This window comes from Rhinatrema bivittatum, chromosome 13, assembly GCF_901001135.1.
Source record: "Rhinatrema bivittatum chromosome 13, aRhiBiv1.1, whole genome shotgun sequence".
Taxonomy (NCBI): domain Eukaryota; kingdom Metazoa; phylum Chordata; class Amphibia; order Gymnophiona; family Rhinatrematidae; genus Rhinatrema; species Rhinatrema bivittatum.
The window spans coordinates 26,809,103-26,827,749 of record NC_042627.1 but is presented as its reverse complement, the minus strand read 5'-3'; the positions used below and the strand labels follow the sequence as shown (position 1 = coordinate 26,827,749).

Sequence of the window (18,647 nt, the reverse complement as noted above, 5' to 3'; positions counted from 1 at the left end):
CATGGCACAGAAGTTTCTTTAGGGTAAATTAGTGCTTAGTGGCCAGGATGTTAGAGACAGGAAGTGTTATCTTCTAAATGTTAAATCCAGCCAAATCTGATAAATAAAAGTCTAATTCTGAGGAGAACAAGTTATCTTTTTCCTGAATTTAGGATTGTGAAGTGAAGTGGGAGGGGAACTGGAAGTGTCCTGTAGCAGACAGGTCCCTGCACTCCTAAACTTACTTACATACTAGCCAATGATATTGTACCCTATTACTCTTTCTGTATCTTAGATTTTACATATGGGCTCACCTGGATATCTCCCCCCCCAAAATCAGAAAAAAATTGGTCCGGGGACAAAATATCTCAAAACACATACTTTGATTGTATTTTATAAATGAACATATGAACATAAGAACATAAATGCTTGCACTGTTTTCAGTCCCATGCAGTACCACAGAGAAAGAAAAGCGTGCCCCTAACATTCTGGGGAGATTTCCTTCCAAGGTTCCTACAGAACGCAGTGGGACTAATTGTGTTGCACATTGAAAACCCACTAACAGGATCATGGCCAACAAGAACATTAAAATAGTTCTTCCCTCCAATGCAAAAAAGGACCCATGTAAAAGCAGAGAAACTAAGGAAAACTGCCCTGTGTTAACTGGATATAAACTATGTATAAAAAGTTTCATTCTCCTGGGTATGAATGGAGACAATTCTACAGGCAAATGCCTCATCTTTACATGTAAACAATGTTAATAAATCATATCTAATGGACAAATACAGATAATTTTTATTATGATATATATACACATGAGTGTTTGCAAAATAAAATGTTAAATTTATATCTAATGCTATTGCTACATATCACTTTGCTTTAACTGTATTTCATTCATCACATTGGATCAGGTGATTGTGACATCACTTATAAGAAATGCCAAACTGAGTCACAACAAAGGTATATGAAGCCCAGCATCCTATCTCCAACAGTGGCCAATCCAGGTCACATGTACCCAGCAGGACCCCAAAGACTAGATCCAATTCTCCTTACTCATAACCAGAGATAAGCAGTGGTTTTCCCAGGTCTACATGGCAAGGAGAAAAAAGATTTTTGAGGTATGTTCGAAAAAGGAGGAAGGCCAGAGGTGGAAAGATGACAAGAAGCAATGAGGTAAACATTCAGTAAGCCAGTTATCCAGCTACAGTTAGCCGAATAACTTTTCCTGGATGCTCAGTGGGATAAATGTCTCACCAAATATTCCCAATTAAAGTTATCTATCCCATGTAGCTGGATAACTTTAGCCTTAATCGGCAACATTGAAAAGAATATAGGCAGTTAAGTACTGAGCTGCAGGTTTAAAAAAAAAAAAAAATCTTGCAGGTCTTGTGGTCCCTCTCATTTCCACCACCTGAGTTAGTACTGTATAGCCCTGCTAAGCCACGCCTGCAGCCTCCCATCCCAAAACCTCAAAATCTTCTCAAAACAGCATATGTTAAAAGGCTGGTGCTGGCCTCCCTCCTCCCTGCCCCCAGTCCTGCCAAACTTGTGCCAACATTTGGCTGGATCAAGGTAGCAGCCTACCTTGACCCAGGCCTGTTGCTTCCAGCATTGCTAGAGGAGCCATGCTGGAAGCGTAAGGTATAACAGCCCTTATGCTTCCAGTGTGATTCTGCTAGCAATGCTGGAAGCAACAGGCCTGGGTCAAGGTAGGCTGCTACTTCAATCCAGGCTAAAGAGACAAAGTGCAAAGGTACCAGGTGGATTAAGGATGGTTTGGGGGGGGGGGGGGGGTAGGAGGGTGGGAGAGGGCCCAGGAAGCCAAATGTTGGTGCAATTTTGGCAGGACCGTGGAGCACATGGGGGGAGGCCGGCACTGACCATTTAACATGTGCGTTTTGGAGAAGACTTTGAGGGATGGGAGGTTGTAGGTGTGGCTCAGCAGGGCCATGAATTTCTAGCTTGTGTGGGAACAGCGATAGGGCCACAGGGCCCATGACTTTTTTTTTTTAAACCTGCAGCTTGGCACTTGACTTTTGAATATAATCGAATAAGGCTAAAGGTACCCAGCCACATGAGGCCAGATAACATTAGACCTGCTCTTAGGTACATATATAGATAGCCAAATAACTTATTTGGCTAACTCCAAATATCAGAATTAGCCTAAGTTATTTGACTAATTCATCCCCACTCTAGAACACCACCAACAGGTGTCTTTCTTATTCAGCTAAATCTTATTTGGATAATGACTTATCCAGCTAACTTTTAACTGGATAAGCATGGGGGATATTCAAAACTTGTGAGCTATCAAGCTAAATGGCTTTGAATATTGACTTCAGAGTGTAAAGAGAGACCAGTAAAAGCAGAAATATTAAACTTATCTAGCAAACTGTTGGGATTTTGGCAGCACGCCCACCTTTTTGAATGTAACTGGCTATCTTAAAGTTAGCCAGACAAGGGTCTCACATCAGCTTGACCAGTGAAATTACTTCTTCCTGATAATTTCCTCTCTCTGAATACAAGCAGACCAATCCAGAAGAATGGATTATGCACACCAACAAGCAGATGGCGACAGAGACCAACAGGCTCACTGATGTCACCCCTCATATACATTTATGTTGACACCAGCCTGCCAGTATTCCTGTAACAAGTTAACTGTGGACAATCTCAATACCAATAATCAAACCATATAACCAGTTTTAAATGTTCTTTTTTAAACCAGTAGACTTCCTGAAGAATACGTAATCAGAAACAAAGAAAGAGTTTCAAACATTAAACAACAAATAACTCACCCGCAGCAAAGTATAAACATTCATGTTTCCCATCACTGCTTATCAGGCTACAAATATAAAACAATTGTAACTCTGGCTCATGAAGCTTGGGAGTGAGTACCAAGGTGATGGCGTGGATTACAAACTGGTTGACCAATAGGAGACAGCATGTAATGGTAAATGGAGCCTATTCTGAAGAGAGAGCTGTGTTAAGCGGAATGCCACAGGGATTGGTGTTGGGACTGGTTCTATTCAATATCTTTGTGAATGACATTGCAGAAGGAATAGAAGGTAAAATATGTCTATTTGTGGATGATACTAAGATCTGCAACAGAGTGGACAGGCCCAAATGCATAGAGAGAATGAAAAGTGATTTAAGAAAACGTGAAGAGTGGTTGAAGATTCGACAGCTGGGATTTTATGTCAAGAAAGGCAGAGTCATGCATCTGGGATATGGTAATCCAAAAGAGCTGTATGTGATTTTGGGGGGGGGGGGGGGGGCAAGACTAATGTGCACAGACCAAGAGAGGGATCTTGGGGTGATAGTGTCTAGGGATCTGAAGATGGCGAAGCAATGTGACAAGGCAATAGCTAAAGCTAAAAGAATGCTGGACTGCAAAGCGAGGAATAACCAGTAAGAAAAAGGAGATAATGTTCTTGTACAGGTCCTTGGTGAGGCTTCACTTGGAGTACTGTGTTCAGATCTGGAGCCCGTATCTCAAAAAGGATAAAGACAGGATGGAGGCGGTCCACAGAAGGGCAATGAAAATGGTGTGGGGTATCGGACAACCTATGAGAGAGGCTGAAGGATCTGAGTATGTATACTCTGGAAGAGGGGAGGTACAGGGGAGATATGATACAGACCTAAAAGATTTCAATGATGTAGGGACTTTGAACCTTTTCTGTTGGAAAGAAAACAATAGAACTAAGGGTCACAGAATGAAACTCCAGGGCGGATGACATAACCAACATCAGGAAGTAGTTATTGACTGAGAGGGTGGTAGAGGCCTAGAATACCTTTCTGGAGGAGGTGGTGAAGAAGAAAACAGTCAAATAATTCAAAAGGGGCATGGGATAACACTGTGGATCTCTAAATGCTAGAGGACAGAAATGAGATAAGCATGCAGGGGGGGTGGGGGGGTAACTTGCTGGTACGGCAGTTACTACCCATAGCAGAAGGCAAGAAGATTACTGCTCTTAACCAAAATGCTTTGATGCTTTTAATGCAACTGCAACACTGCTCCCTGTTTAGATGGCAGAATTGGATTCAGATGATAACTGAGGGCCCCGACTTCCATGGTCTGGAATACTGATACGTAGACATAAGGGAAAAAGCACAGGACTGCTTCTGCAGCCAAGTCCATAAGCAAAGCACATCAAGCAGCACTGACTGATATTTATTTATTTATTTTAATTTTTTATATACCGGCATTCGCGATGGGAGTCGCATCATGTCGGTTTACAATTAACAGGGTGTGACAAGAGGAGAAAAACTTAGAACATTAACATGTGATATAAGAAGAAATAGCAGTTACAATAAAACAGGGACATAAAGTAACTTGGAAAGTAAGGAAAGCGATAGAAAATTAACAATGTGATAAAAAGAGTAACAAGGTAATATACCGTATATAATAAATTTATATAATATAATAAAATATAATATATAATATATAACATACCGTATATATAATATACCGTATATAATATACCGTATATAATAAAAGCAACATAAAAAACCTGCTCATTTAATGAGAAATAACATTATGGAGTTGTTAGAGTTTATGTTTACCCTGAGGGGAGGTCTTAGTTGATTTGGTTGAGAGAAAGTTCAATTTGTGTCTGGAAAGGCTTTCATAAATAACCAGGTTTTGAGTCTTTTTCTGAATGTAGGAAGGCAGGGTTCCTGTCTCAGTTCTGGTGGGATGGAGTTCCACAAGGTAGGTCCTGCTGCAGAGAAAGCCCTGTCTCTGAGCGTTGTATGGTGAAAGGTTTTGGCAGGTGGAACCTGTAGTGAATCTCTGTATGACTCTCTGATAGGTCTGGTAGAGGTATGTTTTTTAAATGGTATTTGGAGGTTAAGCGGAGAGAGTTGATGGAATGCTTTGTAGATGATGGTGATGGACTTGTATAAGATTCTATAGTACACTGGCAGCCAATGTAGGTCTTTGAGAATCGGAGATATGTGTTCTCTTCTTCTTGTGTTTGTCAAAATTCTGGCCGCCGTGTTCTGAACCATCTGGAGAGGTTTAGTATGAGAAGATGGGAGACCTAATAGAATGGAATTACAATAATCTAACTTAGAGAAGATTATTGATTGCAGAACTGTTCTGTAGTCGTGGAAATGGAAAAGTGGTTTAATTCTTTTTAAGACGTGCAGTTTATGAAAGCAGTCTTTAGTGGTTTGATTAATGAAAGATTTAAGATTTAGCCGATTATCAATGATGGCTCCTAGGTCTCTTACGTGTGATGTTTGAAAGCCGGATGGAGGATTTGCGGTGAGATAACTGTTTTCGGGGGAAATTATGATGAGTTCAGTTTTTGCAGAATTTAAGATTAGATTTAGACTGGAGAGGAGGTTGTCAATATTTTGAAGGCAATTTTCCCAGATTTTAATAGTTTTAATAAGGGATTCTTTGATAGGGATGACAATCTGGATGTCATCTGCGTATAGAAAGTATTTGAGGTTCAGATTGGTTAATAGTTGACATAGGGGTAAGAGGTAAATATTGAAGAGCGTGGGGGAAAGAGAGGAGCCCTGAGGAACTCCCAGAGTGGAAGGATAGAACTGTGATTCTTTGTTATGTATTTTGACTTTATATCCTCTGTTTCCCAGGAATGATTTGAACCAGTCTAGTGCAGAGCCTGTTATTCCGATGTTCGCTAGTTGATTTATGAGATGGGAGTGATTCACGGTATCAAAGGCTGCCGATAGGTCAAGGAGTATCAGCAGGTAGGCGTGACCTTTGTCGAGGCCCATGATGAGGTAATCTGTCAGAGATATGAGAAGTGATTCTGTACTTAAGGATTTCCGGAAGCCGTATTGAGTGGGGAAAAAAATCTTGTGATCATTGAGGTATTCAGATAATCTGGTGTTGACTAATTTTTCCATAACCTTAGCTATAAAAGGGAGGTTGGAGATTGGGCGGAAGTTGGAGGGCTCTTTAGGATTTAGATTAGGTTTTTTTAGTAGAGGTTTGATAGAGGCAATTTTCAGGTCATCTGGATAAACTCCTTGGGCTAAGGAACAATTGATGATGTCAGTCAAGGTTTTGGCGATGGTATCAGGTATTAGCAGCAGAAGTTTGGAAGGGATATGGTCAAATGGGTGAGATGAGGGTTTCATTTTCTTCAATATTAGCATGGTCTCAGATGTTGCAATGGGTTCGAAGGCTTGTATAGCAGTGTCTTTACAGTGATGGTGGTATGTGTTGAATGGAGCTAGGGTATTCGGTTTTAGTAGAGATTGCAGGTTGGAGATTTTGTTACTGAAGTAGATGGCTAGCTCCTCAGCTTTTTTGTGCGCTTGGTTGAGAGGAATGTCGAAGGAGTTGACTTGTGTTAAGTTCGAGACGTAAGTGAAGAGGGCTTTTGAATCGAAGATGAGGTGGTGTATCTTGTGAGCATAGTAGTCCCTTTTTGTTTTTAACGTGGTGCTCTTGTATGTATGAAGCGCGAGTTTGTAGGCTGATAGGGAGGTCGGAGATGGTACTTTGCGCCATTTATTTTCTTTTTGTCTAAGGGAATGTTTGAGTTTTTGCAATTGTTCGTTAAACCAGGGTTGTCTTCTGGATGCATTATGTTTAGGTTTTTTTGTTGCCAGAGGGCAGAGTTTATTTGCTGCCGATACTGTGATGTTAGACCATGATTTGAGAGCAGAGTTAGGCGTGGAGATGTCTATATGAGGGAGTTCTGGGACAAGGTGTTCGTGAAGTTCATTTGAAGAACAAAGGTTTCTGTAAGTAAATTGAGGTTGAGGATCGTGTTTGATGCTTGATTGATCTAGCGAAAATGTGGTAGAGATTAGTGCATGGTCTGACCAGGGGACTGATTGGCATATGGGTGGTGCAGAGTGTGAGATGCCTGAGTTTACAAAAATGAGATCCAAAGTGTGTCCTGCTCTGTGTGTGGGATTGTTGATTAACTGTTTGAATCCCATGGCAGTCATGGCGTTTAGGAAGGTTTCACAGTTTGTAGAGGGAGAGGGGTCGTCAACATGTAAGTTAAAATCTCCCAAAATGATGGCTGGAGACTCAAGGTTTATGTTAGTAGCTATAATTTCTAAGATGGGAAAGGTGTCTGAATCCAGAAGTCCCGGAGGGGCGTAAACTAGAATGATTTGTAGCAAGTCTGATTTGAAAAAGCCGGCTTCAATTTTTGTAGGAGAGTGTACTGGGAATTGAGTAAGTCTCAGCTCTTTTTTGGCTGCAAGGAGAATACCCCCACCCTTTTTTTTCTGTCTGGGAATAGAAAAGAAATCATGGGTTTCAGTTGGCAATTGGTTTATTAGTGCGGTGTCCGTATGTTTTAGCCATGTTTCCGTTATTGCGCAGAGGTCGGGTTTCATGTCCAGTAGAAGGTCATTGAGTATTATTGTTTTTTTGGTAAGAGATTGAGCGTGAATAAAATCAGAGAAAAAAGAGCTAGGCCTAGTGTCTGTGTGAGGGGGGAAATCATGATAGGAATGAGTGATTTATAGGTAGGTGGACGTGAAATCATAGACGTATTTCTTATGAAAAATGACCTTTGTTGGAGAATTGGAATAGGGAGGCCAATATGCATAGTGGCTTGTGGTCGCAGGAAAGCTGGTTAATTTGTCCGAGAGGAGGATTGTCTGTACAGTTTGATGAATATTGAAAGAGTGCTGAATCCTCGAGTGTTGGATGTGGAAAGGATGATCGCTGGATGATTGTCAGTCTAGTACAGGAGTGCTTGGAGTTACAACAAGTGGCGATGCTGAGAGAAGATGGTAAGCGTTAATATTAAAGTCTCACCCTGACCTCACCAAGGGGCTCACTAAGGGGCAGGCCCCTTAGGTCGCGCCCCTTCGGACGCGCGACGCCCGGCGTGCGACGCCACCGGTGTATGCGCTTGTTTAAAGGTCTCCGGTAGCAGTCTGATTGGTCTAATGCCCTTCAGGGGGCGTGGTTTACGCACAGCGTGTGTCTCTTCTGTTGGCTTTTCTTTTACTTTAAAGTGATCTTTCTTTCTGTTCTGCGCAATTTAAATTCGAAAGCGCTCGCCTAACTTCTGCACGGCTCACCTATGAGAGAGCGGGCTCTAGCCCTGGATGGGCCGCAGGAGCCCCGGCAGAAGGGACGAGGTAGGCGCTGGAAGCGGGCGGGAGTCGAAAGAGTGTTGGGGTTTAAAACCCCCGCTCACCTCCGTGTTGTCACGTGGGAGCCCTGCAGCCTTCTTAATTGGCTGTTGCTGCGGGGAGGAGGAGAAGCGGAAGCCTCGTGGCCGGTGCCTGGGCCGTCTGGAGGTAAGAGTAAGCGATCGCGAGGCCTTACCCCGGTGGGCCTGGGCGCCGGTTGCGCAGGTCCTCGCCGTGTCCTCCCTCTCCAATTAACAGGACAGCCGATCGCGGCAGCAAAAGGGACATGTGATAAAAAAAGATATGTGGATAATCTGCACTGCACAGCACAGCAGATTATTTATTTGGGTATTTTATATACCGTTGTTCCAAAAGAAGATCACACTACCATGGGAAGCTTGCTGGGTAGACTGGATAAACCATTGGTCCTTTTCTGCTGTCATTTCTATGTTTCTAGGAAGTAGCCTGTGCCCTCGTGGAATGAGCCTGTACTTGCTCTGCCGAAATCCATGTAAGATGCTGTAATCACTTCTTTAATCCAGCATGCCACCATAACTTGAGGCAGCTTCATCTTTATGCATTCCACCATACAGAACAAAATGATGATCAAATGGTCTAAAAGCACTAGCAACCATGAGAAACCTTAAAACATGTCTCCTCATGTCCTAAGGGCTACGCAGTGAATAGTCTTCAAGAACTGCCTGCCTGCTAAATGAAGGCAAGGAATATAAATGATTTATATGAAATTCCAAAACTACATTAATTTGAACCCTATCTTTTGTAATCAACAAGAAAGATTCCCTAAAAGCAAAGGCTTACAATTCAGATATTCTCTGAGATGAACAAATAGCAACTAGGAAGACAGTCTTCAGATACAGTCTTACCGAAATAGCCTGAAAAGAAGCAAAGTTTGGTCCCACCAAGGATGACAAAACTAAGCTCGGATCCCAAAGTGGAATTGGCCCCCGGAATTGAGGTCTAATATGCTTAACACTTCAATAACCGAGACATCAGGATGAGACGACAGTGATCTACATTATATACAACCTCTACAGCAAGACAACGCCACTATTTGCACCTTTAATGTATTAAGAGCCAATCCCTTAGAAAAGCCATCCTGCAAAAATTCCAGAATCAATGGCACTGGGCTTTCTCAAGCACCAGTCCTCGAAAATTCTCCAAATTCGCACATAAACTAAGAAAGTAGAGAATTTACAAGCCTTCAGGAGCACAGACACCACCCACCTGGGAATAACCTTTCTTCACTAATCATGCCCTCTCAAGGGCAAAACCATAAGACAAAATTGATCTGGTTCCTCATGAAACATAGGACCCTGGCAAAATGAGGTGAAGCGGAAGGAGGTTGCCACACAACAGGCATCAGAGATCTGCATACCATGGTCAGCGAGGCCAGTCTGGAACAACCAGTAAAAACAGCTCTAGATGCACAACAATCTTTTGAAACAGTCTGCCTATCATGGGCCAAGGAGGAAAAACGTATTACATCTCCTCCATCTGCCACTCCTGAACCATAGCATCAATCCTGTACAAATTAGTGTCTCTCTTTTGGCTGAAAAATCTGCACACCTTCATATTCTGACTGGTTGCAATCAGAACCAGGTCCGGCAGACCCCACCTTATGACAATCTGATTGAAAGCCCTCTGAGAAAAGCAACCATTCCTCTGGTACTATGACATTGTGTGTGAACATTGTCTACGCTCACTATGTGAGACACAGACAAGGCCTGCATATTCATCTATGCCCAAGAAAAAAGCATGTCCATCTCTAACACTCGAGGACTCTGGATTCCCCCGATTATTTATGTATGCTACTGCCGTGGCATTGCTGGACATCATGCTAACCACCTGTTCCACTAACTGAGGCACAGTGTAGAGGAGAACTAGCCAAAATTGCCCTGGTTTCCAAGTGATTGATAGAACAGCTTGCTTCCTCAGGGGTCCAATGTCCCTCAAACAGCTCCTGACAACGCGCCCCCAGCCCAACAGACTGTCATCTGTTGACACTATGATCCAGGCTGGGGGCCACCAAATCCACTTCCTGTTCCAAGTGCTTACCATCCAGCCACCATGCAAGCTCTGCTTGTTGACTCTGGTAGCAGCAGTCGCACAGAATAGTCTTGGGACTAAGGATTCCACCTGGAAAAAAAAAAAGGCTCTTTGCAGAGGATGCATATATGCCCTAGTCTATGGTACAAGATCCAAGCCTACTGCCATGGATCTGAGAGTCTGGCCGCCCTTAATACTCAGATCTAACCACCCAACTTCTGAACCTTTTTTCCTCCTACTAGTCTGCTAGATATACACAATGTATCTTCATATCGAACCGAGCTCCCAGATAATTCAGTGTCTGAGATAGTTGAAGATTGCTTTTAGAAAAATTGACAATCCATTCCAAGTTCTGTAACAAACTGCATCACTTGTCGACTTTGCTTTTATCAGCCAATTGTCTAGGTAAGGATGCACCAAAATTCCTTCCTTGCACAGTGTCACTGCCTCTGCTACCATCACCTTTGAAAAGATTCTTGGGGCTATTGCTAATCCAAAGAACAAAGACTGAAACTGAAAATGGATATTTATATTCCACCTTTTGGCACTTCAAAGCAGATTACATTCATGTAATGTAGGTATTTTCCTATCCCAAGAAAACTTACAATCTAGTTTTGTATCTGAGGCAATGGAGGGTAAAGTGACTTGCCCAAGGTCACAAGGAGCAACAGTGCAATCTGAACCCTGGTTTCCCTGGTTCGTAGCCCACTGCTCTAACCACTAGGCTACTCTTCCACTCCCAACCTCTTTCAGGTTCAGGATGGGGAAAAAAAACAAAAACCAAAAACAAGACCTTTCCTTATTTGGTATCACAAAATAAATGGAGTAGCATCCTAGCCCTTAGGAACCAGAATTACAGCCTTCAAAAGTTGAGGAAAGAGATTTAACATTCATACTAACCCAACTTGCTCACCAGTACCATGGTCAGATCACAAAGTTATCCACACCACCCTCAAGATAAAAAACCCACCACCTCAAACCACTAACAAAACCACCATCCACTTCAGAAAACCATGCTCTCCAGACATACTCAGTGAAAAGATGTCGGTTGCATTAAAGCAACTTGATCTCACAGATGCAACAACTGCAACTACCTCTTGGATCAATATTAACAATAAAATTGCAGATCAAATCTGCCCAACTACAACCAAAACCATACAACCCACACTAGACAATAGGAAACCTTGGTTTACACCCGAACTTAAATCCCTTAAACAATCTCTTAGAAAAAAAGAACAAAGCTGGAGAAAAAACCCAACCACTTCAACACATGCCATCTACAAATCCATCCTCAACAACTATAGGAATACAATCCTTAGAACAAAGAAAGAATTCTACGGAAAAAAAATACACCACTTTATATTCGATTCAAAAGCTCTTTTCTCCTACGTCTCCTCTTTAACCAAACCATCTCCTCCTACTATCCCAGACCACCAAGCTCTCAACAAAGCAAACGAACTAGCCAACTACTTCAAAACAAAAATCACCAACCTTACTCAATCAATCACATCCAACAGCCTTACCCTAACACACCATCTCACATCCTTGCCGCAACAAACCACAAGCCTGGATTCATTCGAGCTCACTTCTTCACTGGAGATTGAAAACACACTCAAAAAATTCAAACCTTCCTCCCACCCATCTGACCCAATACCAACAAATCTCCTCATCGCCATACCAAACACCATCTCAAAACCAATTGCAGAAATTATCAACACATCCCTTTCTCAAGGTTTAGTTCCTAACCAGTTAAAATTGGCAATACTGAAACCATTACTAAAGAAACCAAACGCTTGCCCATCAGACCCAGCTAATTTTAGACCCATCGCAAACTTACCACTTATCGCCAAACTGATGGAAAAAATTGTCAACAAGCAACTGTCAGATTATCTGGAAGATCATAACATTCTATCCCCAGCCCAATATGGATTCCGAAAACACCTAAACACCGAATCGCTCTTACTATCTCTCACTGACACAATCCTCGTTAATCTGGAGAATAAACAATCTTACCTGCTCATTCTTTTGGATCTTTCCGCTGCATTTGATACGGTAAAACACTCTACTCTAATAGACCAACTAGCCAACATAGGGATCAAAGGCACAGCCCTTAGATGGTTCCATTCCTTCTTAAGCAACAGATACTACAAAGTAAGGATAAACAACAAAGAATCGCACCCAATCCTGACAGAGCAAGGAGTCCCACAAGGATCATCACTTTCACCCACCCTCTTCAATATCTACCTCCTCCCTCTCTGCCATCTACTCTCAAACCTTAAGCTTACCCATTACCTCTATGCAGACGACATACAAATCCTCCTTCCGATCACAGAATCCCTTCAAAAAACCATCACGTACTGGAACGAATGCCTATAGCCCATCAAAAACCTACTCTCAAGCCTTAACTTAGTATTAAATGCTAATAAAACCGAAATGCTCATTGTCTCCCAGGATCCACGCACAATCTCTTCCAGCCTTTCTCTACCTAACACAAACAACTCATTCTCATCTGACGTCAGAGACCTTGGAGCATGGCTAGATAATCATCTAAACCTAAAAAAGTTCGTAAACAATACTACAAAGGACTGCTTTTACAAACTGCAAGTCCTTAAAAAACTTAAACCCCTCCTTCACTTCTCCGACTTCAGGCTAGTACTGCAATCCATCATTCTTTCCAAGCTCGACTACTGCAACTCCCTGCTACTAGGTATTCCCGCCAACACTATCAAGCCATTACAGATGGTTCAGAATTCAGCGGCTAGAATTCTAACTAGCACTAACAAAAAAGACCATATCACCCCAATCCTTCGGAGCTTACATTGGCTCCCCATTAAACAAAGGATACTCTATAAGGTACTCACTATCATCCACAAAGCGACAAACAATCTAGCCCCCATCACATTAAGCTCTCAACTCCAACCGCACACTTCCTCCAGACCAATCAGAAGCGCATACAGAGGAACACTGCATGCTCCGCAAATAAAATCATCATTGAACAAACGAGCGCTATCTTCAGCAGGCCCACACCAGTGGAACACGCTTCCCCCAGATCTTAGACTAGAACCCAGTTATCAAGAATTCAAAAAAAGACTGAAAACTTTTCTCTTCCAACAAGCTTTCCCAGACGCTTAATCTTACTATGACTGACAGACTTCCATCCCTTAACTATGGACACTGTATAAAGTACTACTTTTAAGAATCTGCAACTGGACAATTATCTTTGAGCTCAAAAATTCACTTTATTTCATATATATATTAGGCATTGCTTATATTTATATTTATTGCTACGTTAAATAGTTATACTTCTTATATAAAATATTATATTTCTTTATTTATTACCAGTTAAAATATTATCACTTTATTTAGCACTATGTTAAATTGTCAACCAGTTATACTGTTCCATATGTTATACGGTTCCATGTAAAGCTCCGCTATCTGTTGAGCAGTTCTTCGTTTTATGTAAACCGGAGTGATTTGTAGTCCCTACTAGAACTTCGGTATATAAAAATTAAAAATAAATAAATAAATAAATAATAGTGGATAATACATTAAAATTGTTGGCCCAGTGTGCTGTGGCGATCAAAAAAGGAAACAATGTTAGGAATTATTAAGAAGGGAATGGAAAATAAAACTGAGGATGTCATAATGCCTCTTTATCGCTCCATTGAGACTGCACCTTGAATACTGTGTGCAGTTCTGGTCACTGCATCTCAAAAAGGATATAGCTGCACTGGAGAAAATGCAGAGAAGGGCGACCAAAATGATAAGGGGCATGGAACGGCTGCCTTATGAGGAAAGGTTAAAGAAGTTAAGGCTGTTCAGTTTGGAGAAGAGACGACTTAGGGAGGATATGATAGAAGTCTACAAAATCATGAAAGAACTTGAACAAGTAGGGACTGAGCCACAGGCTTTAGATTCTTTAGGGTGGCTCAGTCCTTACCTGCTTTCTTGGATCAGACAGACTGGAATCTGGGCCTAGAATTCTGTTCCAAAGAACAGTGGCTCAATCTGAATCTCCTTGAATCTCGATACCTACTACAAGACAAGTAACGCAACACTGTTCTATAAGAACATAAGAAAATGCCATACTGGGTCAGATCAAGGGTCCATCAAGCCCAGCATCCTGCTTCCAACAGTGGCCAATCCAGGCCATAAGAACCTGGCAAGTACCCAAAAACTAAGTCTATTCCATGTTACCATTGCTAATGGCAGTGGCTATTCTCTAAGTGAACTTAATAGCAGGTAATGGACTTCTCCTCCAAGAACTTATCCAATCCTTTTTTAAACACAGCTATACTAACTGCACTAACCACATCCTCTGGCAACAAATTCCAGAGTTTAATTGTGCGTTGAGTAAAAAAGAACTTTCTCCGATTAGTTTTAAATGTGCCCCATGCTAACTTCATGGAGTGCCCCCTAGTCTTTCTACTATCCGAAAGAGTAAATAACAGATTCACATCTACCCGTTCTAGACCTCTCATGATTTTAAACACCTCTATCATATCCCGCCTCAGTCGTCTCTTCTCCAAGCTGAAAAGTCCTAACCTCTTTAGTCTTTCCTCATAGGGGAGTTGTTCCATTCCCCTTATCATTTTGGTAGCCCTTCTCTGTACCTTCTCCATCGCAATTATATCTTTTTTGAGATGCGGCGACCAGAATTGTACACAGTATTCAAGGTGCGGTCTCACCATGGAGAGATACAGAGGCATTATGACATTTTCCGTTTTATTCACCATTCCCTTTCTAATAATGCCCAACATTCTGTTTGCTTTTTTGACTGCCGCAGCACACTGTACCGACAATTTCAATGTGTTATCCACTATGACACCTAGATCTCTTTCTTGGGTTGTAGCACCTAATATGGAACCCAACATTGTGTAATTATAGCATGGGTTATTTTTCCCTATATGCATCACCTTGCACTTATCCACATTAAATTTCATCTGCAATTTGGATGCCCAATTTTCCAGTCTCATAAGGTCTTCCTGCAATTTATTACAATCTGCTTGTGATTTAACTACTCTGAACAATTTTGTGTCATCTGCAAATTTGATTATCTCACTCGTCGTATTTCTTTCCAGATCATTTATAAATATCATTTATAAATATATTGAAAAGTAAGGGTCCCAATACAGATCCCTGAGGCACTTCCCTGTCCACTCTCTGTCCACTATCTTCGAGGAGCCTCAGGACTTTCGAGTCACCCTATCCCTTTGACATCTTTTCCTGCTATTCTGAAAACAAGATATGATCCAAGGGCAAATTAGTCAAGTTAGTCTTGAAGACAGAGTCCGTTGAATAGTTCCGCATCCAGAGAAGCCACCTAGCTGATATTATGGATGCTACTCCTCTAGCAGAATCGCATGCACCGAATCGTAGCCTGCATCTGTCAAATACGCCACTCCCATTCTACTGGCAGAGACTCCTATCTTAACCCTTCCAGGGTATTCTGCACCAGACGCAATCCAGATCTCACAACAATACAGCAACACACGATATCTGAAGAGCCATGCTCAGTGTCTCAAAAGCCTGTTTAATCACAGATTCTATCTTTCGGTTCTGAGCATTCTTAAGAGCTGTCCTATCTTCCAATGGGATGGTTGTCCTCTTCATCACCTTGCACACCAAAGTGTCCACCTTGGGAACAGAACTTCTCCATCACCTGCAGATCCACCATATACAAGCTTGGGCAAAGAACTCCCCCTCTCCCCCTTTAAAATTAATCTCAGGATCCACCCATTCTAAATCAATAAAATCTTGTACCACCCAGTGCATAGGGAAGAAGCACCATGATTTTCTTAAACTGACCATAATAGGATCCTCTTTGGGAGCAGGAGCCTCATCCATCTTGTCATCCAAGATCTGCAATATGCACAGGGATTGATATCTCATGGATGTTAATTCATCTCTATGAAAGAATGCAGCATAGAAGTATGGTCCTCTCCTTCAAGAGGAATCTTACCTTCCTCCAATCCCGCCTATCGCCCTAAAGAAAACTTTTAAAAACCCTTAGTGGAATCATCTGAGAGAACAAATCATCACCTGGCACTCCTTCACTCACTGCCCTAATTCTCTTCTTACCCTGGGTGCCCTGCCCAAAGGGCACTGGGAGAGAAGGTGTAGGGGGCTGAAAGAAGGGCAGCGACAGTCCCTGGAGCTGGGCCTCCCCCCTGCAAAAAGCTTGAACATTTTTCAAGATTTCCTGAGAAATAACTACCCAGGGCAAGGAGAAATATTTATTGCTGGAGAAGATGAGCCACTGCACCAGTAGTGGCAACGACCCTCAAGCCCGCTGCAATCTCAATAATCCACTCAGGGTTGAGAGGGGGAGGATCTCTACCTCCATTCCATTGCCCCGCAGCTGTGACATGGCCGCCGGGGCAGCCAGTGAAGAAAACAGTCTCAGTAACCATTGTTTCTGCTAAACTTGTCCCCCCACTACCACAAAATTGCGATTTGGGAGTCTCACCCCCACCCCAAAGAACACTCCCTACAGACCTTTAAAGCAGTTCCTACCTGCACCTTTCTGATGTGGCAGGTCATGCAGAGTGCGGTTGTTCTCCCACTCTCCACATCCGATGCAGCCACAGCCCAAAATTACCCCTAAAAACTTCAATCTCACTGGGCAGAGAAAAGAAAACTGTCCCCTGAAGCTGCAAATGATGCTCCTGCATTGGTGCAGTCAGCTGCCACTGAGCAGCTCTTCCAATGTCTTTATTATTGTTTTTTAATTTACACACATGGAGAGAAGAATCTTAAAGAAACAGCTCCCATTACTTTGAAAAGAGACCAGAATAGAAGGAAAGGAGGAGAGAGATAGACAGGAGGGTGAGGAGAGGGAAGAGACTAAGACTCCTTGGCCCTGATTAGCTCAACAGAGAGAGTGAGCAAAGGCTTTCACCTCTCTGGAGCCTTTTTAAAAAACTTTTTTAAGAATCTAGAGACTATTGCACAACTGAGAGGGAAAAGCTAGTTTTTCACCTCAGGAAACCTTATGAGTTTTCTTGTTCAGCAAGCAGGCCTGAGTCCATAGCAGGGGATGACTTGTCTATCATCTGCTGGAGACAGACTGGTGTTAGCAGGGATGTACCGTATTTTTTGCTCCATAAGACGCACCTGACCATAAGACGCACCTAGGATTCAGAGGGGGAAAATTTAAAAAAAAAAAAAAATTGTGCTAAACCGGCTCTGCGTCTGGGCGTCTTATGGAGCAAATTAGGGGAGTGCATAGGTTTTTTTTTTCTCCCCATTTTGTTTTCGGGTCTGGGGAGGGCCATTTCGGTCCACTCCCCAGATCAGAATATTTTTCTTTCTGTGGGAACCCCCAAACCCCCCCATCCCAACCCTTTAAATTAACAACCTCCACCCCCCTGACCCCCCCAAGACCTGCCGAATTAATTTCCTGCAACCCCCCACCCTCCTGACCCCCCCAAGACCTGCCGAATTAATTTCCTGCAACCCCCCACCCTCCTGACCCCCCCAAGACCTGCCAAACGTCCCTGGTGGTCCAGCGGGGGTCCAGGAGCGGTCCGGGAACGATCTCCTGGGCGTGAGCCGTCGGCTGCCAGTAAACAAAATGGCGCCGACGGCCCTATGCCCTCACTATGTCACTGAGACCGACCGCTGCTATTGGTCGGTCTCAGTGACATAGTGAGGGCATAGGGCCGTCGGCGCCATTTTGTTTACTGGCAGCCGACGGCCCTATGCCCTCACTATGTCACTGAGACCGATCGCTGCTATTGGTCGGTCTCAGTGACATAGTGAGGGCATAGGGCCGTCAGCTGCCAGTAAACAAAATGGCGCCGACGGCCCTATGCCCTCACTATGTCACTGAGACCGACCAATAGCAGCGGTCGGTCTCAGTGACATAGTGAGGGCATAGGGCCGTCGGTGCCATTTTGTTTACTGGCAGCCGATGGCCCACGCCCAGGAGATCATTCCCGGACCCCCGCTGGACCACCAGGGACGTTTGGCAGGTCTTGGGGGGGTCAGGAGGGTGGGGGGTTGCAGGAAATTAATTTGTCAGGTCTTGGGGGGGGTTGTAGGAAATTAAGTCGGCAGGTCTTGGGGGAGTCGGGGGGGGGGGGGTGTTTGTTAGATTTTTGTTTGGTTTTTTTTTTATATTCGCTCCATAAGACGCACATACATTTTCCCCCCACCTTTGGGGGAAAAAAAGTGCGTCTTATGGAGCGAAAAATACGGTATATAAGGGCTGACATCAGTAAGCCTATTGATCTCTGTCTTCATCTGCTGGTTGGCATGCATAACCCATTTGTCTGGACTGATCTGCATGAAGAGGAAATAACTGTTTCCTGAACAATACATTCTAAATGTTTACAAGTCTAGTTAGTGCAAATTTTGCACATGGATTTTTCAAATGAATAATAGTAAGATTAAGTTTATTGTTTAGAATACACAAAGGACAGCATGGATTTTGCAAAATGTTTTTTGCAATACTTCAGTAAAATATTTCTGAAAAACTCAGCGTAAAATGGTCTTAAGTACCATTCCTTTTT

At 42.9% G+C, this 18,647-nt stretch overlaps 1 protein-coding gene across 7 annotated transcripts in view; it reads right to left on the bottom strand.

Moving 5' to 3' along the window:
* Window positions 1-18,647, bottom strand: part of HERC1 (HECT and RLD domain containing E3 ubiquitin protein ligase family member 1) — a 410,083-nt gene that overhangs the window by 127,155 nt on the left and 264,281 nt on the right. The gene's annotated exons all lie outside the window — the stretch shown is intronic.